The sequence below is a fragment of the Salvelinus sp. IW2-2015 genome, linkage group LG22 (genome assembly GCF_002910315.2).
Source record: "Salvelinus sp. IW2-2015 linkage group LG22, ASM291031v2, whole genome shotgun sequence".
NCBI classification, from domain to species: domain Eukaryota; kingdom Metazoa; phylum Chordata; class Actinopteri; order Salmoniformes; family Salmonidae; genus Salvelinus; species Salvelinus sp. IW2-2015.
In genome coordinates, this window is record NC_036862.1 from 30595583 (window position 1) to 30615870 (window position 20288).

Genomic DNA, 20288 nt, shown 5'->3' on the forward strand with positions numbered 1-20288 from the left:
TGTCTTAACAGCGCAATTTTCCAAGGCAAGAAACTCTGAGCGTAGGCTCTATCCAGAAATCTGGCAGTGGCTTCTGATTCAATTCAATTTTCACAGAATCGCTTGTTGCAATTTTGATGAGGCTCTCTTGTTCAGATATTGGTAAGTGGACTGGAGGCAGGGCATGAAAAGGATAACGAATCCAGTTGTTTGTGTCGTCCGTTTTGGGGAAGTACTTGCGTTATTGCGCACCCAGCTCACTCAGGTGCTTCGCTATATCACATTTGACATTGTCCATAAGTTTGAGTTCATTTGCACACAAAAAAAATCATACGATGATGGTATGTTGTACTATCTGTGTGTTGTTAATGCAGACAGAAAATAGCTCCAACTTCTTAATCATAGCCTCAATTTTGTCCCGCACATTGACTATATTGCGGAGAGTCCCTGTAATCCTAGATTCAGATCATTCAGGCAAGAAAAAACATCACCCAGATAGGCTAGTCGTGTGAGAAACTCAACATGCAAGCGGTCAGACAAGTGAAAATGATGGTCAGTTATGAAAACTAAGCTTGTCTCTCAATTTAAAAAAACATGTCAATACTTTGCCCCTTGATGACCAGCGCACTTCTGTATGTTGTAAAAGTGTTACATGGTCGCTACCCATATTATTGCATTGTACAGAAAATACACAAGAGTATATTAACAAAGTTAACCATTTCCTTGGCAGCAAGAGCCTCTCTGTGGATGCTGCAGTGTATCCAAGTGCCATCGGGAGCAACTGCTTGCACGCGTGTTACCACTCCATTATGTCTCCCTGTCATGGCTTTTGCACCATCAGTACAGATACCAACACATCTTGACCACCAAAGTCCATTTGATGTCACAAAGCTGTCCAGTACTTTAAAAATATCCTCTCATGTTGTCCTGGTTTCCAGTGGTTTGCAGAAGAGGATGTCTTCCTTAATTCACCCCCCATAAACATAACGGACATATACCAGGAGCTGTGCCAGGCCCGCCACATCTGTTGACTCATCCAGCTGTAACGCATATAATTCACTGGCTTGTATGCGAAGCAGTAATTGTTTCAAAACATCTCCTGCCATGTCACTGATGCATCATAAAACAATGTTGTTTGATGAAGGCATTGTCTGTATAGTTTTTTGGGCCTTTTCCCCCAGCATTGTCCCAGTCATATCCACGGCAGCAGGAAGAATGAAGTCCTACACAATAGTATGGGCCTTGCCTGTCCTAGCCACTCAGTAGCTCACCATATAAGATGCTTCTAGCCCCTTCTTATTAATGGTATCTGTTGCTTTTATACATGTCTTACTACTCTAAAGTCGTCTTTATTCTCGCTCAAAAAACTCCTGTGGCTTATTTTTCAAATTGTCATGTTTCGTTTCTAAATGTCTGCGCAAGAGTGAAGGTTTCCTGCGAGAGAGTAACGGTTAATGTGATTGGATGTTAATTATTTGACTAGGKTACCTGTATTTGACATTGTGTTGTTATTTCGCTGAATATTAGATGGTTTAATTTTACTTTTGGCAGTGAAACAAGGCTACTCAGGCGAGAAAAAACAAACAAATGTATAGCCCTGTTGCAAAATATAAATGTACTGTTTGAAAATGTGAAGAAATGTATTTATTTAAAAAATATATATAAATATTTTTTTCTATGTGAATCACATTTTTATTTGGCGTACCCCCAACGGCATTGTACCCCAGTTTGGGAATACCTGGTGTAGATGAAGGGGAGGAGAGATGTTAATTTAAAGAAGGAATTTTAAGCCTTGAGAAATGGATTGTGTATGTGTGCCATTCAGAGGGTAGATGGGAAAAACAAAAGACGTAAGTGCCTTTGAACGGGGTATGGTAATAGGCGCCAGGCACAATAATTTGAGTGTGTCAAGAACTGCAATGCTGCCGGGTTTTTCATGCTCAACAGTGTCCCGTGTATCAAGAATGGTCCACCACCCAAAGGACATCCAGCCAACTTCACACAACTGTTGGAAGCAATGGAGTCAACATGGGCCAGCATCCCTATGGAACGCTTTTTAACACCTTGTAGAGTCCATGCCCTGACCAATTGAAGCTGTTCTGAGGGCAAAAGGGGATGCATCTCAATATTAGGAAGGTGTTCCTAAGGTTTTATATAATCAGTGTATACTGCACTGTTGGAGCTAGAAACATAAGCATTTCACTGCACCTGCGATAGCATCTGCAAAATACATGTACACGACCAATAACATTTTTTGAACAGCAGCGTAGGATTGGTGAATTCTTTCAACTTCCAGGTCAGAGGTAAAAATAAAAACGTAGGAAAAGAAGAAAAAGCGCTGCCTGCCTCCCTGAACCAATTACAGTAATCATTTGTGACCCATAAGCATGATGGGAGTGGGACAGACAAAGCAGAGACAACGGAGCACTGAACCAAAACCTAGTGACTACTGTGACAGTGACAACCCATAATCCTCCTGTTCAATGACCTGGTTCTAGGAACAGAGGAGGAAGAGAGTGAGTGAATGAGGGAGCAGAGCGAGAGATAGAATGTTAGAGAGCGCTTGACTGAGTGAGTGAGTGGAGGGCACATCGGTGTCAGTAAAAGTGTTATTGGCAATTTCAACCAACCCTCCCTCTCCCATTTGTCGTCCTCCTCTTCCTGTCTTCCTGGAAGCCTTAAACGTGTGTGCCTGCTACATCTGTCAGAACACACGTTCTAAAACTAATGACAATAATGGTAATAGCAGGCCCTTTCTGGGCCATCTGMCAGTTTTTACCTCCTACTACCCCAGGGAGGGAGTTGAACAACTCACTGAGATGATTCATGGATCTAATTTCACCCAACACAACCCAGGGAAGAGTGCGCTTGAGATACCCTTTAATGAAATGGCAAATAAATGGCTTGTTTATTTTTTACTGTCATAGCAGAAAGCACCTTTATATTAAGTTGTTTTAAACACAGAAGAAAGTGGTAGAACAAAACTTTCCAGTCAAAAAGTTGGATGCTAATACCATGGTTACTAAGACTCACTGAAAGATTTCATGATAAAACAGAGAGATTAAATCAATGTAGGGCTACAGCAGGTAGTGAAAACAGCCCATAGACCGACCATACTAGTCAATGGGTCCCCGCCCAACCCTTTCATCCCCTTATCCACACAGAACTCTGGGATAGAGGAGAACGTTCCCATGTGGCATCACATGACCACTAACGATTACCGTGGGGTGACATAAGAGGGGGACAACAGGGGAGAAGGGGGGTTATTCAGATGGGCCTCACTCTGGCCCGTCTGCCTGCCTTTCCCAGCATCCCCTGGGAGGGCCAAACAGAGGGTCAGGACTCAGGAGCCATATGCAAACTGGGGACACTGTGAGGGGGGAAGGGAGTGGCAGCAGCTGTCTGGAACAAGCAGACGTAAATGAGAAGATGGGATCAGGTTTTTTGAACATGCCTCCTCCTCCATCAGTCTTTATCTCTGATCATCCCATGGATGGACAGACCATTGGCCTTGTGGGAGACAGAGATCCAGAGATTATGGGGGTTTCAATGGAGATAGAAATAAACATTTAAATAACTGACACAAACCACTCAACTTCATTAGTATGCAATAACAGTGTAATTACTAAAGCACTATATAGCAATGTAATAACAGTGTAATTACTAAAGTACTATATAGCAATGTAATAACAGTGTAATTTACTCAAGTACTATATACAATGTAATAAAAGTGTAATTACTAAAGCACAATATAGCAATGTAATAAAAGTGTAATTACTAAAGCACTATATAGCAATGTAATAACAGTGCTACTACGCAGCAGGGTAACTGTTAGTAAAATGTGGCGCCAGACAACGTGACCGGGAATATTCTTTATTTACGGGCCATTTGAGAAATTTACCAGACCCAAATGCATTGGGGGCATAACCAATTAGGGCATCCACCCACTCTACTCAGAATGACAGAAATCACTTTTAGATTCTGGTAATGCATCTTAACAGAACATGCAACTGATGTAATGAAGCAGCCAATAAAACGTCACTTTCAAACATTTGCCAAAATGCAATTCGCGGGAAAGCACCAATCTAAACAGAGCAACGGATATCGGTTCCATACGTGACAGAGATGAAAATCTCTGTTAGAAATTTAGAAAGAGGGGGAATCTAAAATTGCAACAATTAGGATGGGTTGCTAATATGACTAGGAGTATGCCTTTGGCTTCGTGGCAATAGGCCTAGCTGATTATTGAGTTACAGATGTCAGTGAAAACCATCTAAAATGTGTGAAGATAATGTGTCTTGAGTATGATAAAAAAATGTTTGAGACAATGGCCTCCCGAGTGGTGCAGAGGTCTAAGGCACTGCAACTACATGCGTCACTACAGACCCGGGTTCGATCCCAGGCTGGACCAGCGTCGTCCGGGTTAGGGCAGGGTTTGGCCCATCGCGCTCTAGCGACTCGTGGCGGGCCAGGCGCACACACGCTGACTTCATTTGCCAGTTCTACAGTGTTTCCTCCGACATACTGGGTTAAGTGTCAAAAAACAGTGTGGCTTGGCAGGGTCGTGTTTTGGAGGACGCATGGCTCTCGACCTTCGCCTTTCGCAACAATATCACGAAACGGGGTAAAAAGTACACAAAAAATAAATAAAGTTGAGACGGGGAGTGGTGTGTGGCGAAGATGAGTGTCTTTCCAGAATGGCTCAACTGTCTCAATAGTGAATTGTTCGCTTTTTTTTATTTATTTAATTTAAATTTAAAAAATCTATTCCCAATTATATATATATGTCATCGTTATTTGGTAACATACATTTCTGTTAATGCATGTCATTTACTGTTCTCATTCTTGGAGAGAAAATGTTGCGCACTACACTTGTGAGAAACAAGTTTTGGTTTATTTCATAACCATAATTTATGAGATTTGTAAATTTTTGAATTGTCTTTTGTTTGGAGCGCTCCATGTGAGCATGTGTCTGTCTGGTTTCTCTGTCCTGATCATGTTGAGGGAGCAATTTAGCACCACTACTTTCCACAGTTATGYTAGGAAAGTGTTTTATCATCCATTGTGAATGATAATACACTGCTCAAAAAAATAAAGGGAACACTAAAATAACACATCCTAGATCTGAATGAATGAAATATTCTTATTAAATACTTTTTTCTTTACATAGTTGAATGTGCTGACAACAAAACCACAGAAAAATTATCAATGGAAATCAAATTTATCAACCCATGGAGGTCTGGATTTGGAGTCACACTCAAAATTAAAGTGGAAAACCACACTACAGGCTGATCCAACTTTGATGTAATGTCTTTAAAACAAGTCAAAATGAGGCTCAGTAGTGTGTGTGGCCTCCACGTGCCTGTATGACCTCCCTACATAGCCTGAGCATGCTCCTGATGAGGTGGCGGATGGTCTCCTGAGGGATCTCCTCCCAGACCTGGACTAAAGCATCCGCCAACTCCTGGACAGTCTGTGGTGCAATGTGGCGTTGGTGGATGGAGCGAGACATGATGTCCCAGATGTGCTCAATTGGATTCAGGTCTGGGAACGGGCGGTCCATAGCATCAATGCCTTCCTCTTGCAGGAACTGCTGACACACTCCAGCCACAATGAAGTCTAGCATTGTCTTGCATTAGGAGGAACCCAGGGCACCGCACCAGCAATGTGTCCAAGGGGTCTGAGGATCTCATCTCGGTACCCTAAATGGCAGTCAGGCTACTCTCTGGCGAGCACATGGAGGGCTGTGCGGCCCCCCAAAGAAAGCCACCCCACACCATGACTGACCCGACCGCCATAACCAGGTCATGCTGGAGGATGTTGCAGGCAGCAGAACGTTCTCCACGGTCTCCAAACTCTGTCACGTCTGTCAACTGTGTGCTCAGTGTGAACCTGCTTCATCTGTGAAGAGCACAGGGCGCCAGAGGCGAAATTTGCCAATCTTGGGTGTTCTCTGGCAAATGCCAAACGTCCTGCACGGTGTTGGGCTGTAATCACAACCCCACCTGTGATGTCCGGCGCCTCATACCACCCTCATGGAGTCTGTTTCTGACCGTTTGAGCAGACACATGCACATTTGTGGCCTGCTGGAGGTCATTTTGCAGGGCTCTGGCAGTGCTCCTCCTGCTCCTCCTTGCACAAAGGTGGAGGTAGCGGTCCTGCTGCTGGGTTGTTGCCCTCCTACGGCCTCCTCTACGTTCCTGATGTACTGGCCTGTCTCCTGGGTAGCGCCTCCATGCTCTGGACACTACGCTGACAGACACAGCAAACCTTCTTGCCACAGCTCGCATTGATGTGCCATCCTGGATGAGCTGCACTACCTGAGCCACTTGTGTGGTTGTAGGCTCCGTCTCATGCTACCACTAGAGTGAAAGCACCGCCAGCAATCAAAAGTGACAAAACATCAGCCAGGCAAGCATAGGAACTGAGAAGTGGTCTGTGGTCACCACCTGCAGAACCACTCCTTTATTGGGGGTGTCTTGCTAATTGCCTAATAATTTCCACCTGTTGTCTATTCCATTTGCACAACAGCATGTGAAATTTATTGTCAATCCAGTGGTTGCTTCCTAAGTGGACAGTTTGATTTCACAGAAGTTGTGATTGACTTGGAGTTACATTGTGTTGTTTAAGTGTTCCCTATATTTTTTTGAGCAGTGTATATTAAAACTATAGTTCCTCACAGTAAGATATTGAAAAATCTTTCCAACAATCTCCCCCTCGATAATAACTGATCCTTGGTGTGAAAGAGCAATGGAAATGATAAGCCTTCTGCAGCATTGGCCTATTAGCTAAGTGTTTCATGCGCTCATTTCTTAAGCCGCCAACGGATTCTTGTGTCCATAAACAGAAGCTGGTGATCTCGCATTAGTTGACTTAACTTTTAGAATATATCATTTTAATTCAGATTTTTTGATTACCACTTGACAATTTGAGAAACGAAAAACGTTATTATTGAAATAAAACTTTTCCATGAAAGTGTGCATATGAAAATCATAACTGGCACGCAGAACAGTAGAAATGGTAGGATAAATATWACCAAGGAGCGCCTTCGGGACAAGTCTCTGAAAGTCCTTGAGTAGCCCAGTCAGAGCCCGGACTTGAACCCYATCGAACATTTCTGGAGAGACCTGAAAACATCTGTGCTTCGCTCCCCAGTCAACCTGACAGAGRTTGAGAGGATCTGCAGAGAAGAATGGAAGACACTCCCCAAATACAGGTGTGCCAAGCCTGTAGCGTCATACCCAAGAAGACTCAAGGCAGTAATCGCTGCCAACGGTGCTTCAACAAAGTACTCACTAAAGGGTCTGAATACTTACGTAAATGTAATATTTCCATTTTTTTATTATACATTTGGAGAGAAAAAATGTTTGCTTTGTGTGTAGATTGATGGTTGGGAACAAAAAACAATTCAATCAATTTTAGAATAAGGCTGTAAAGTAACAAAATGTGGAAAAAGTCAAGGGGTCTGAATACTTTCCAAATGCACTGTACATCGACTGGTATTTCCACCCATGAATAAACAGCATTATTTTTCAATTGATGTTTTTTCTGCCGGTCATTTTGGCCAGCAACAGTTTAATCGGCTTTTCATATTATTATTATTATTTTGGGGGGGGAGGGCAAAAGCCTGCAATTGGCAGCTAACATAACGCTGCTACACAGGTAACACTTTACGTAAAGTAGGCCCATTACCGAACATATACTAATTTGAAATTGTTGATCCATCCACATGATTGGCTTCACAGTATTGATAAATGTGCACATTTTCAAAAGATGGGGGAGCATTTTAACCACAACAATCAGTTCACTTTGGCACGCTCTGGGACATCATGAGAGTAGGATGGAGAGAGCGAGGCCAACTGAAGTGCAAACCTTCAGAATACCATCTCTGATCTCTCAAGCCATAGGCAGTGGTCCAAAACATTTCTATTGAACGATAAGCGCATCTGCCACTCATCTGGAAACATGGTTGTGAGTTCTGTTCAGCCTCACCGGCCAATTCACGGGCTGTCGTCTGAAACTGTTCTATGGAAAACAGTCAACCAAAGACGAGGTGCCCAAAGTGTGAACAAACTCCTGACCCGGAATATTTTGAAACCTAGAAATCCAAGAGCACGAAAAGAGGAATATTTATGGATTCTCAGTTCAGACTTAAGACAGAGTGGCATTAAAGCAGCCAAGATATTTTGGACATATCAGAGCAGTCTGTGTTACATGAAAATGTCATCATTCTTGACAAAGACATGCTTGGACATCTTATGAACACCATCAATAATGTTGCACTGTTTAGCTGGCACAGTGTAGGAATGACAGCCAGAACATATTTTGAGCACATTCATGATAAAAAGGCACTATAATTCCATAATAATCGATAAACTAGCCTTACTTGCCATTTTATTGTGAAAGCTTTGTTGGCACATGTGAACTTTCATAATATACTATGTGAGATAATGTAAGTCTCTGCATCTTATTGATGGTAAATACATCTTTACAGTGTGGCGTTATTAAACATCACAACATTGCTCTAGCAGCTTTCTTGGTTTGTGTTGCTGACTAAAATCAGGCACGTGCTGCTAGATGGCTTTATGAACAAATTCCTGTCAACTGCAGATAACTGCCAAAATAAAGGAAACACCAACATAAATCAAATGGTGTAAAGTGTCTTGATTGGGTGTTGGGCCACCACGAGCCACCAGAACAACTTCAATGCAGCTTGGCATTGATTCTACAAGTGTCTGGAATTCTATTGGAGGGCTGCAACACCCTTCTTCCACGAGAAATTACATAATTTGGTATTTTGTTGATAGTGGTGGAAAACGCTCTCAGACACAGCTCCATAATCTAAATAAGTGTTCAATTGGGTTGAGATCGGGTGACTGACTGACACACACTTTAAACCCCCTATGCTCCTTTGAGACCCCTCTTTCAAAGTCACAGAGATCTCTTCTTCTAGCCATGGTAGCCCCCCAAAAATGGGCAACTGGGCATTGTTATACTTGACCATAAACATGATGGGATGTTAAATGCTTAATTAACTCAGGAACCACACCTGTGTTTAAGCAAATACTTTCATAATACCTTGTATCACTCATTTACCCAAGTGTTTCCTTTATTTTGGCAGTTACCTTTATATGATGTTTGTTTAGGATTTGAGTTTATGATATTAAAACATTCTCTAACATTTACTGCTCATGAGGACAGCTAACGTTAGTCAGCTAAATCAGTGAATGCAAACTAACGTTAGTTAGCTTAATGAAGTGGATTGTGTGAAGGGAATGGAAACTGTAGATGTCGGCATTGCAATAAATTAGCTGGCTGCAATACTGTAGTGCACATAAAAAGTATGATGCGAATACGATAGCATTTAGTTAAGACAAGCAAGTACATCTCTGTTCACTAGCTAGATAACTAACGGTAACGTTAACTACTCGGGACACAACAAAATATGTTTATAACTAACCCTTGTTCTATCTGTGACAAAGGTGCCATGGTGCAATCCTGGGACGCTTCTGTTCTTAGGGCCTCGCTGACTCCCAATTCCACCATGAAAAAATCCATCAAGGTTCACCTTACGCAGTGTCCTTTAGATATTCATAATCTTCGTAAACTGTGAACACTTAAAACGTTCGTTCGTTGTCTGTTTTAAATCACTTAGCAACTAAAACAAATTGGCATCTAGCTGGCGTTAGCTAATGTGGTTATTCCTGATAGCATAACTTGCTAGCTAGCTGGAAAACAACAAATGTAGCTAATGTTACTTACTAATTGAAAAGCAGACAAATGGTTTCCGAAGGGGAACTACGACGGTGATTTCTCCTGTGAATGTTTTTTTTTATTGACAAAAACAGATTGTCGGTGACTCCCTTTAGTGCCTGTGTTTTGATAGTCCGAATTATTGCAACAGAGAACTGTCCACAAAACTGTCCTTATGTTGGCTGATAATAGTAGTAAACCAGAGCAATGGAGAGAAAAAATGTCTGTCYGTCGGAGGCACAGAGCCTGCATCGTGTTGTCCCAGAAACAAAGAACAACACAGCTTCCTAGCGGAGAAATGGGAGAAATACAGCAGTGAGCGCATGAGAAAGGGTAGCCTATTAACGTTACTGTTACACGGAARCCAGACCGGAACCCAGACCGATGGCGTGCGCCATCGTGCATAAATGTATTTTGTCCCCCTACACCAAACGCGATCACGACACACAGGTTAAAATATCAAAACAAACTCTGAACCAATGACATTAATTTGGGAACAGGTCGAAAAGCATTAAACATGTATGGCAATTTAGCTTGCACCTGTTAGCTAATTTGTCCTATTTAGCTAGCTTGCTGCTGCTAGATTATTTTTTCCTGGGATATAAACATTGAGTTGTTATTTTACCTGAACTGCACACGGTCCTCTACTCCGACAAATTAATCCACACATAAAACGGTCAACCAAATCATTTCCAGTCATCTCTCCTCCTTCCAGGCTTTTTCATCGTTGAACTTATATGGTGATCGCATCTAAACTTACTACCGGCAAAACAGTTCGTCTTTCAACGATGAAAAAGCCTGGAATGCAGGCTAATAATGCACCTCCTCGGGCATTATTGCTTAAATCACTATCAATATCCAAGTTCAACCAATATGTAACCATAATACACAATACAGAATTATGAAAATATCTGGGGAAACTGTGTTTCTGAATGAGAAGTTAGTGACAAATGCGATGTGTTTCTTAGGACTRGAATGGTAATGAATGGATCCATTATACTGCCACATGCCAGGGCCACAACACAGGCTGCAGAAGGACAGACACACAGCAGCTGCCAGGCAGCCGCATGCCCAGGAGCAGAAGCCCAGTGATGGCACAGATGATGTATGTGTGGTGATGGCGGGAGTGGAACGAGAGTGCAAATGTACACTCACTGGCCAGTTTTAGGTACAACCATCTAGTACCGGGTCGACCCCCTCTTTGCCTCCAGAACAGCCTGAATTCGTCTGGGCATGGATTCTACAAGTCGAAAACATTCCACAGGGATGTTGGTCCATGCTGACACGACAGCATCACGCAGTTGATGCAGATTGGACGGCTGTACACCACCGCCACCAGCCTGTACTATTGATACCAGGCAGGATGTGTCAATGGATCGCGTGCCCACTGGAGTCGCTTCTTTTTGTTTTTAGCTGATACAAATTAAACCCGGTGTGGTCTTCTGCTTCAATAGCCCATCCATGACAAGGATCAATGAGTTGTGCGTTCTGCACACCACTGTTGTACTGTGCAGTTATTTGTCTGTTTTGGCCCACCTGTTAGCTTGCACAATTCTTGCCATTCTCCTTCCAACTCTCATCAACAAGCTATTTTCGTCCACAGGACTGCCGCTGACTGGATGTTTTTTTGTTTGTCGCACCATTTACGGTAAACTCTAGACCCTGTTGTGAATGCGTGAAAAGCCCAGGAGGTGCAGACGTTTCTGAAAAACTGGATCTGGCCTGCCTGGCACCGTTGTGCCCATTTGAACGTTCAGTCGAACAGTATTTTTTATTTTATTTAACTAGACAAGTCAGTTAAGAAAAAAATCGTATTTACAATGACGGCCTATCAAAAGGCCTCCTACTGGAATGGGGGCTGGGATTAAAAATATAGGACAAAACACACATTATGACAAGAGAGACACCACAACACTACATAAAGAGAGACCCGTTGTGAACCCGTTGGAAATACCTGGATTTCTACATAAYTTGGTCATAAAGTATAATCTGACCTTCATCTAAATCACAACAATAGACAAACACAGTCTGCTTAAACTAATAACATTCACACTGCAGAGGGGGGAAAGCATGTGAACCCTTGGATTTAATAACTGGTTGACCCTCCTTTGGCAGCAATAATCTCAACCAAACATTTTCTGTAGTTGCGGATCAGACCTGCACAATGGTCTGGAATAATTTTGGACCATTCCTCTTTACAAAACTGTTTCAGTTCAGCAATATTCTTGGGATGCCTGGTGTGAACTGCTCTCGAGGTCATGCCACAGCATCTCAATCAAGTCGAGGTCAGGACTCTGACTGGGCCACTCCAGAAAGCGTATTTTCTTCTGTTGAAGCCATTCTGTTGTTGATTTACTTTTGTGTTTTGGGTCGTTGTCCTTTTGCATCACCTAACTTCTGTTGAGCTTCAATTGGCGGACAGATAGCCTAACATTCTCCTGCAAAATGTCTTGATAAACTTGCAAATTAATTTTTCCATTGATGATAGTGTAACAGTATAACTTTAGTCCGTCCCCTCGACCCGGGCGCGAACCAGGGACCTTCTGCACACATCAACAACAGTCACCCACGAAGCATCGTTACCCATCGCTCCACAAAAGCCGCGGCCCTTGCAGGGCAAGGAGAACCACTACTTCAAGGTCTCAAAGCGAGTGACCGATTGAAACGCTATTAGCGCGCACCACCGCTAACTAGCTAGCCATTTCACATCGGTTACACTAGCAAGCTGTCCAGGTCCTGAGGTAGCAAAGCAGCCCCAAACCATGATGCTCCCTCCACCATACTTTACAGTTTGGATGAAGTTTTGATGTTGGTGTGCTGTGCCCTTTTTTCTCCACACATAGTGTTGTGTGTTCCTTCCAAACAACTCAACTGTTGTTACATCTGTCCACAGAATATTTTGCCAGTAGCGCTGTGGAACATCCAGGTGCACTTTTGCAAACTTCAGATGTGCAGCAATGTTTTTTTGGACAGCAGTGGCTTCTTCCGTGGTGTCCTCCCATGAATAACATTTCTTGTTTAGTGTTTTACGTATCGTAGACTCGTCAACAGAGATGTTAGCATGTTCCAGAGATTTCTGTAAGTCTTCAGCTGACACTCTAGGATTCTTCTCAACCTCATTGAGCATTCTGTGCTGTGCTCTTGCGGTCATCTTTGCAGGACGGCCACTCCTAGGGAGAGTAGCAACAGTGCTGAACTTTCTCCATTTATAGGCAATTTGTCTTACCGTGGACTAATGAACATAAAGGCTTTTAGAGATACTTTTGTAACCCTTTCCAGCTTTATGCAAGTCAACAATTCTTAATCTTAGGTCTTTTGAGATCTCGTTTGTTTGAGGCGTGGTTCACATCAGGCAATGCTTCTTGTCAATAGCAAACTCACATTTTGTGAGTGTTTTTTATAAAGCAGGGCAATTCTATCCAACATCTCTCCAATCTCGTCTCATTGATTGGACTCCAGGTTAGCTGACTCCTGACTCCAATTAGCTTTTGGAGAAGTCATTAGCCTAGGGGTTCACATACTTTTTCCAACCTACACTGTGAATGTTTAAATTATGTATTCAATATAGACAAGAAAAATACAATAATTTGTGTGTTATTAGTTTAAGCACACTATGTTTGTCTATTGTTATGACTTAGATGAAGATCAGATCAAATTTATGCAGAAATCCAGGTCATTTCAAAGGGTTCACATACTTTTTCTCGCCACTGTATGTGGCAGGGTCTACAGACAATCACAGACTACAAAGGGAAAACCAGACACGTCGCGGACCCCGACGTCTTGTTTCCGGACCAGCTTAACACCTTCTTTGCCTGCTTTGAGGATAACATAGTGCCACCGACATGACCCGCTACCAAGGACTGTGGGCACTCCATCTCCATGGCCGACGTGAGTAAGACATTTAAGCGTGTTAACCCTCGCAAGGCTGCCAGCCCAGACGGCCTCAGAGCATGCGAAGACCAGTTGGCTGGAGTGTTTACGGACATATTCAATCTCTCGCTATCCAGTCTGTTGTCCCCATCATTTCTCCTGTAACCAAGAAAGAAAATGTAACTGAACTAAATGACTATCGCCCCGTAGCACTCACTTCTGTCATCATGAAGTGCTTTAAGAGACTAGTCAGGATCATATCACCTCTATGTTACCTGACACACTAGACCCACTTCAATTTGCTTACCGCCCCAATATAGCTTGACTATAGCTCAGCATTCAACACCATAGTACCCTCCAAGCTCATCATTTAGCTTGAGGCCTTGGGTCTGAGCCACGCCCTCTGCAACTGGGTCCTGGACTTTCTGACTGGCACCCCCAGGTGGTAAGGGTTGACAACAACATGTCTGCCACGCTGATCCTCAACACTGGGGCCCCTCAGGGGTGTGTGCTTTGTCCCCTCCTGTACTCCCTGTTCACCCACGACTGCGTGGCCAAACACGACTCGAACACCATCATTAAGTTTACTGATGACACAACAGTGGTAGGCTTGATCAACGACAACGATGAGACAGCCTACAGGGAGGAGGTCAGAGACCTGGCAGTGTGGTGCCAGGACAACAACCTCTCCCTCAATGTGAGCAAGACAAAGGAGCTGATCGTGGACTACAGGAAAAGGCTGAACAGGCCCCCATTAACGTCGACGGMGCTGTAGTGGAGCGGGTCGAGAGTTTCAAGTTCCTTGGTGTCCACATCACCAAAAAACTATCATGGTCCAAACACACCAAGAGTCATGAAGAGGGCACGACAACACCTTTTCCCCCTCAGGAGACTGAAAAGATTTGGCATGGGTCCTCAGATCCTCAAAAAGTTCTACAGCTGCACCATCGAGAACATCCTGACCCATTGCATCACCGCCTGGTATGGTAACTGCTCGGCATTTGACCGTAAGGCGCTACAGAGGGGAGTGCGTATGGCCCAGTACATCACTGGGGCCAAGCTTCCAGCCATCCAGGACGTATACTAGGCGGTGTCAGAGGAAAGCACAAAAAATTGTCAAAGACTCCAGTCACCCAAGTTATAGACTGTTCTCTCTGCTAGCGCACGGCAAGCGGTACCAGAGCGCCAAGTCTAGGACCAAAAGGCTCCTTAACAGCTTCTACCCCCAAGCCATACTGCTGAACAATTAATCAAATGGCCACCCAGACAATTTACATTGACACCTCCCCCCCCCATTTGTTTTTACACTGCTGCTACTCACTGTTTATTATCTATGCATAGTCATTCTACCCCTATCTACATGTACAAACTACATCGACTAACCTGTACCCCCGCACATTGACTCAGTACCAGTACCCCCTGTATATAGCCTCGTTATTGTTATTTTATTGTGTTACTTTTGATAATTTTTTACTTAAATTTATTTGGTAAATATTTTCTTAACTCTTTCTTAAACTGCATTGTTGGTTAATAAGGGCTTGTAAGTAAGCATGTCACGGTTAGGTCTACACTTGTTGTATTCGGCGCATGTGACAAATAAACTTTGATTTGAATTGAGAGCATCCTGTTGGGCTGTATCACTGCCTGGTACAGCAACTGCACCGCTCGCAACCACAGGGCTCTCCATACGGTGGTGCGGTCTGCCCCACGCATCACCGGGGGCAAGCTACCTGGACTCCAGGACACCTACAGCACCCGATGTCACAGAAAGATCATCAATGACAACAACTACCCGAGCCACTGCCTGTTCACCCCGCTATCATCCAGAAGGCGAGGTCAGTACAGATGCATAAAAGCTGGGACCTAGAGACTGAAAAACAGCTTCTATCTTAAGGCCATCAGACTGTTAAATAGCCATCACTAGCACATTAGWAGCTGCTGCCTTTATATACATAGACTTGAAATCACTGGCCACTTTAATAATGGAACACTTGTCACTTTAATAATGTTTACATATTTTGCATTACTCATCTCATATGTATATACTGTATTCTATCCTATTCTGCTGTATCTTAGTCTATACCGCTCTGACATTAATCATCCAAATATTTATATATTCTTAATTCCATTCCTTTACTTTAGATTGTGTGTATTGTTAGATATTACTGCACTGTTAGAGCTAGAAACACAAGTATTTCGCTACACCCGCAATAACATCTGCTAAACACGTGTTTTATTTGAGATGGAGATAAAATGGTCCAGTTTGAGTGTTTTTTGCAGCTCGTTCGAGTCGCTAGCTGCAGCGAACTGAAAAGATTTGCGATCAAGGGATGTGTGTGCTTTGGGGACCTTTAACAGAATGTGACTGGCAGAACAGGTGTTGTATGTGGAGGATGAGGGTTGCAGTAGGTATCTCAGATAGGGGGGAGTGAGGCCTAAGAAGTCTTTATAAATAAGCATCAACCAGGGGCTCTTGCGACGGGTATATAGAGATGGCCAGTTTACTGAGTAGTATAGAGTGCAGTGATGTGTCCTATAAGGAMCATTGGTGGCAAATCTGATGGCCGAATGGTAAAGAACATCTAGCCGCTCGAGGTCACTCTTACCTGCTGATCTATAAATTACGCCTCCGTAATCTAGCATGGGTAGGATAGCCATCTGAATCAGGGTTTGTTTGGCAGCTGGGGTGAAAGAGGAGCGATTACAATAGAGGAAACCAAGTATAGATTTAACCTTAGCCTGCAGTTTGGAGAGATGTACAGTGTACCGTCTAGCCATACTCCCAAGTACTTGTATGAGGTGACTACCTCAAGCTCTAAACCCTCAGTGGTAGTAATCACACAGGTGGGGAGAGGGGCATTCTTCTTACCGAACCACATTACATTTGTTTTGGAGGTGTTCAAAACAAGGTTAAGGGCAGAGAAAGCTTTGTTGTAGAGCGCTTAAAACAAAATCCAGGGAGGGGCCAGCTGAGTATAAGACTGTATCATCTGCATATAAATGGATGAGAGAGCTTCCTACTGCCTGAGCTATGTTGTTGATGTAAATTGAAAAGAGCGTGGGGCCTAGGACCGAGCCTTGGTGTACTCCCTTGGTGACAGGCAGTGGCTGAGACAACAGATGTTCTGACTTTATGCACTGCACTCTTTGAGAGAGGTAGTTAGCAAACCAGGTGAAAGACCCCTCATAGACACCAATACTACTTAGCCGGTCCACAAGAATGGAATGGTTTACCGTATCAAACGCTTTGGCCAAGTCAATAAAAATAGCAGCACAACATTGCAGCACAACATAGAATCAAGGGCAATGTTGACATCATTTAGGACATTTAAGGTTGCAGTGACACATCCATTACCTGAGCGGAAACCAGATTTCATACCAGAGAGAATTCTATAGACATCAAGAAAGCCAGTCAGTTGATTATTGACAAGTTTTTCCAACACTTTTGATAAACAGGGCAAAATAGAAATTGGCCTATAATATTTAGGATCAGCTTGATCTCCCCGTATAAATAAAGGATGCACTGTGGCTGCCTTCCAATCAATGGGAACATCCCCAGAGAGGAGAGACAGGTTTAAAAGGTCAGAGCTAGGCTTGGCGATGATAGGGGCTGCAACCTTAAAGGGTCTAAACCATCTGGCACATATGGTTTTTTGAGGTCAAGTTTAAGGAGCTCCTTTAGCACCTCCAACGCAGTGACCGCCTGCAGGGAGAAACTTTATAGCAGGGCTGGGGAAAAAGAGGGAGGAGCATCGAGGCTAGTCGCATTAGAAGGGCTGGGAGATGAGGAAATCTTGGATGGGCAAGGAAGCATGGCTGAGTCAAATAGGTATCCTAACTTAATGAAGTGGTGATTAAAGAGCTCAGTAATGCGCTCCTTGTCAGTATCAACCACATCATCAACATTAAGGGACATGGGCAGCTGTGAGGAGGAGGGTTTGTTCTCCAGGTCTTTCACTGTTTTCCAGAACTTCTTGGGGTTGGACCCACAGAGAGAGAACTGCTCCTTAAAATAACTTACTTTAGCTTTCCGGATAGCCTGAGTGCACTTATTTCTCATTTGCCTGAACGAGAGCCAGTCCGCCTGAGTATGCGTGTGCCGAGCCTTTCGCCAAATGGAATTCTGGAGGTGGAGTAACTCTGCCAGATCACGGTCGAACCATGGGCTGAACCTTTTTATAATTCTTATTTTCTTTACGGAGGCGTTTGTTAACAATAACACTGAAAATATCAAAAAAGAAGGTCCAACCATCTTCGACAGAGGATCAAGCTGATTCTATTCCAATTGACAGAGGCCAGGTCATGAAGGAAGGCTTGCTCATTAAAGTTTTTTAGCAAACGTCTATGACAAATCAGGAAAGGTTGTTTAACTGAGCAGCCATTACGATCACTAAGGTCATTACAGAAAACACCAGACTGATATCTATCAGGATTATTTGTGAGGATAACATCAGCCTTTTCTGGGTGTTTGGAGTCATACCTTGTGGGATTGATAATAATCCGAGAAAGATGTAGGGAGTCCCATTGCATTAGGACTTAATCAGGTGGTTTAAGCATGTCCCAGTATAGGTCACCTAGCAAGACAAATTCAGCCTTAGTGTAATGGGCTAGGAGAGCACTTAGGACAGGTAGGGTACAGGCCGGTACTGATGGTGGACGATAACACCCAGCAACAGTTAACACAGAGCTATTTGAAAGCTTAATTCTTAAAACCAGCATATCAAATTGTTTGGGGACAGACTTGGTAGAGACAACAGAGCACTGAAGGTGTTCCTTGGTAAAGATTGCCACTCCACCACCTTCGGGAGCGCTATCTTGCCCAGAAAGGTTAACATCAGTGTTCAACACACTCTTCCTTAACCACGTCTCAGTAATGACCAACATATCTGGATTGGAGCTGTGAACCCACACTTTCAATTGATACATTTTAGGTAATAAACTTCTAGTGTTAACGTGCAGAAAACCTAGACTTTTACGAGAGCAGAAATCAGTGCACAAGTCAGAATTGGGGCTAGCAACAGTAGATGGGCCAGGGTGTAAGTGCACATTTCCAGATATCATCAGCAATAATACAATCAAGGCATGGCAGAGGACAGGGAGAGCTCTGCAGTGTTGATTTTTATGCCATTTGAATGTGCATCAGATGGTAACAAGATCATATTGTACAGCAATTTCATCAGGTAACATGAATACAAAGCCGGCGAGAGGTGGTTAGAATAGGATGGGAGACCAAGAGTCTGAGTAACTAATAGAGACAGAGCCGCGAGTTTGGGAACAAACATTGTCTGTCCCATGGCCGGGTAAACAAGTAAGTTCATAGTCAACAAAGCACGCAGGAGTCATGGGACAAATAGCATAAAGCACAAGAAAAAAATAAAACGATATGGGGCTAGCCATTGTAAGTTGAAAGAGTCACTCGCACCAACAAGAACTTGATTGTAACAAGGCCTCAATGCCTGCCTTTATACACTGCTCAAAAAAATAAAGGGAACACTTAAACAACACAATGTAACTCCAAGTCAATCACACTTTTGTGAAATCAAACTGTCCACTTAGGAAGCAACACTGATTGACAATACATTTCACATGCTGTTGTGCAAATGGAATAGACAAAAGGTGGAAATTATAGGCAATTAGCAAGACACCCCCAATAAAGGAGTGGTTCTGCAGGTGGTGACCACAGACCACTTCTCAGTTCCTATGCTTCCTGGCTGATGTTTTGGTCACTTTTGAATGCTGGCGGTGCTTTCACTCTAGTGGTAGCATGAGACGGAGTCTACAACCCACACAAGTGGCTCAGGTAGTGCAGCTCATCCASGATGGCACATCAATGCGAGCTGTGGCAAGAAGGTTTGCTGTGTCTGTCAGCGTAGTGTCCAGAGCATGGAGGCGCTACCAGGAGACAGGCCAGTACATCAGGAGACGTGGAGGAGGCCGTAGGAGGGCAACAACCCAGCAGCAGGACCGCTACCTCCGCCTTTGTGCAAGGAGGAGCACTGCCAGAGCCCTGCAAAATGACCTCCAGCAGGCCACAAATGTGCATGTCTGGGGCGGTGAGTCACAGCCTCATCGGACTGAGCTTGTTGTCATTGCAGGCAATCTCAACGCTGTGCGTTACAGGGAAGACATCCTCATGTGGTATCCTCCAGCATGACAATGCCACCAGRCATGCTGATCGTTCTGTGCATAATTTCCTGCAAGACAGGAATGTCAGTGTTCTGCCATGGCCAGCGAAGAGCCCAGATCTCAATCCCATTGAGCACGTCTGGGACCTGTTGGATCGGAGGGTAAGGGCTAGGGCCATTCCCCCKAGAAATGTCCGGGAACTTGCAGGTGCCTTGGTGGAAGAGTGGGGTAACATCTCACAGCAAGAACTGGCAAATCTGGTGGTCCATGAGGAGGAGATGCATTGCAGTACTTAATGCAGCTGGTGGCCACACCAGATACTGTTATTTTTGACCCCCCCCCTTTGTTCAGGGACACATCATTCAATTTCTGTTAGGCACTTGTCTACTTCATGTCTCAGTTGTTGAATCTTATGTTCATACAAATATTTACACGTGAAGTTTGCTAAAAATTAACACAGTTGACAGTGAGGACATTTCTTTTTTTGCTGAATTTGTGGTTATATAAAACCGGACTCCCTTTCAGAGCGATCCATTTTCATGAATGCGGTGGTGTACCTA

General features: G+C 43.7%; 1 protein-coding gene across 1 annotated transcript in view; it reads right to left on the reverse strand.

Annotated features, from left to right (window-relative positions):
* Positions 1 to 10050, reverse strand: part of LOC111949849 (CUE domain-containing protein 1) — a 58915-nt gene extending 48865 nt beyond the window's left edge. The window contains 1 exon segment of the mRNA XM_070434209.1: positions 9742 to 10050. The gene's annotated coding sequence lies outside the window, so the exon portion shown is untranslated.
* Positions 10051 to 20288: the final 10238 nt, after the last annotated feature.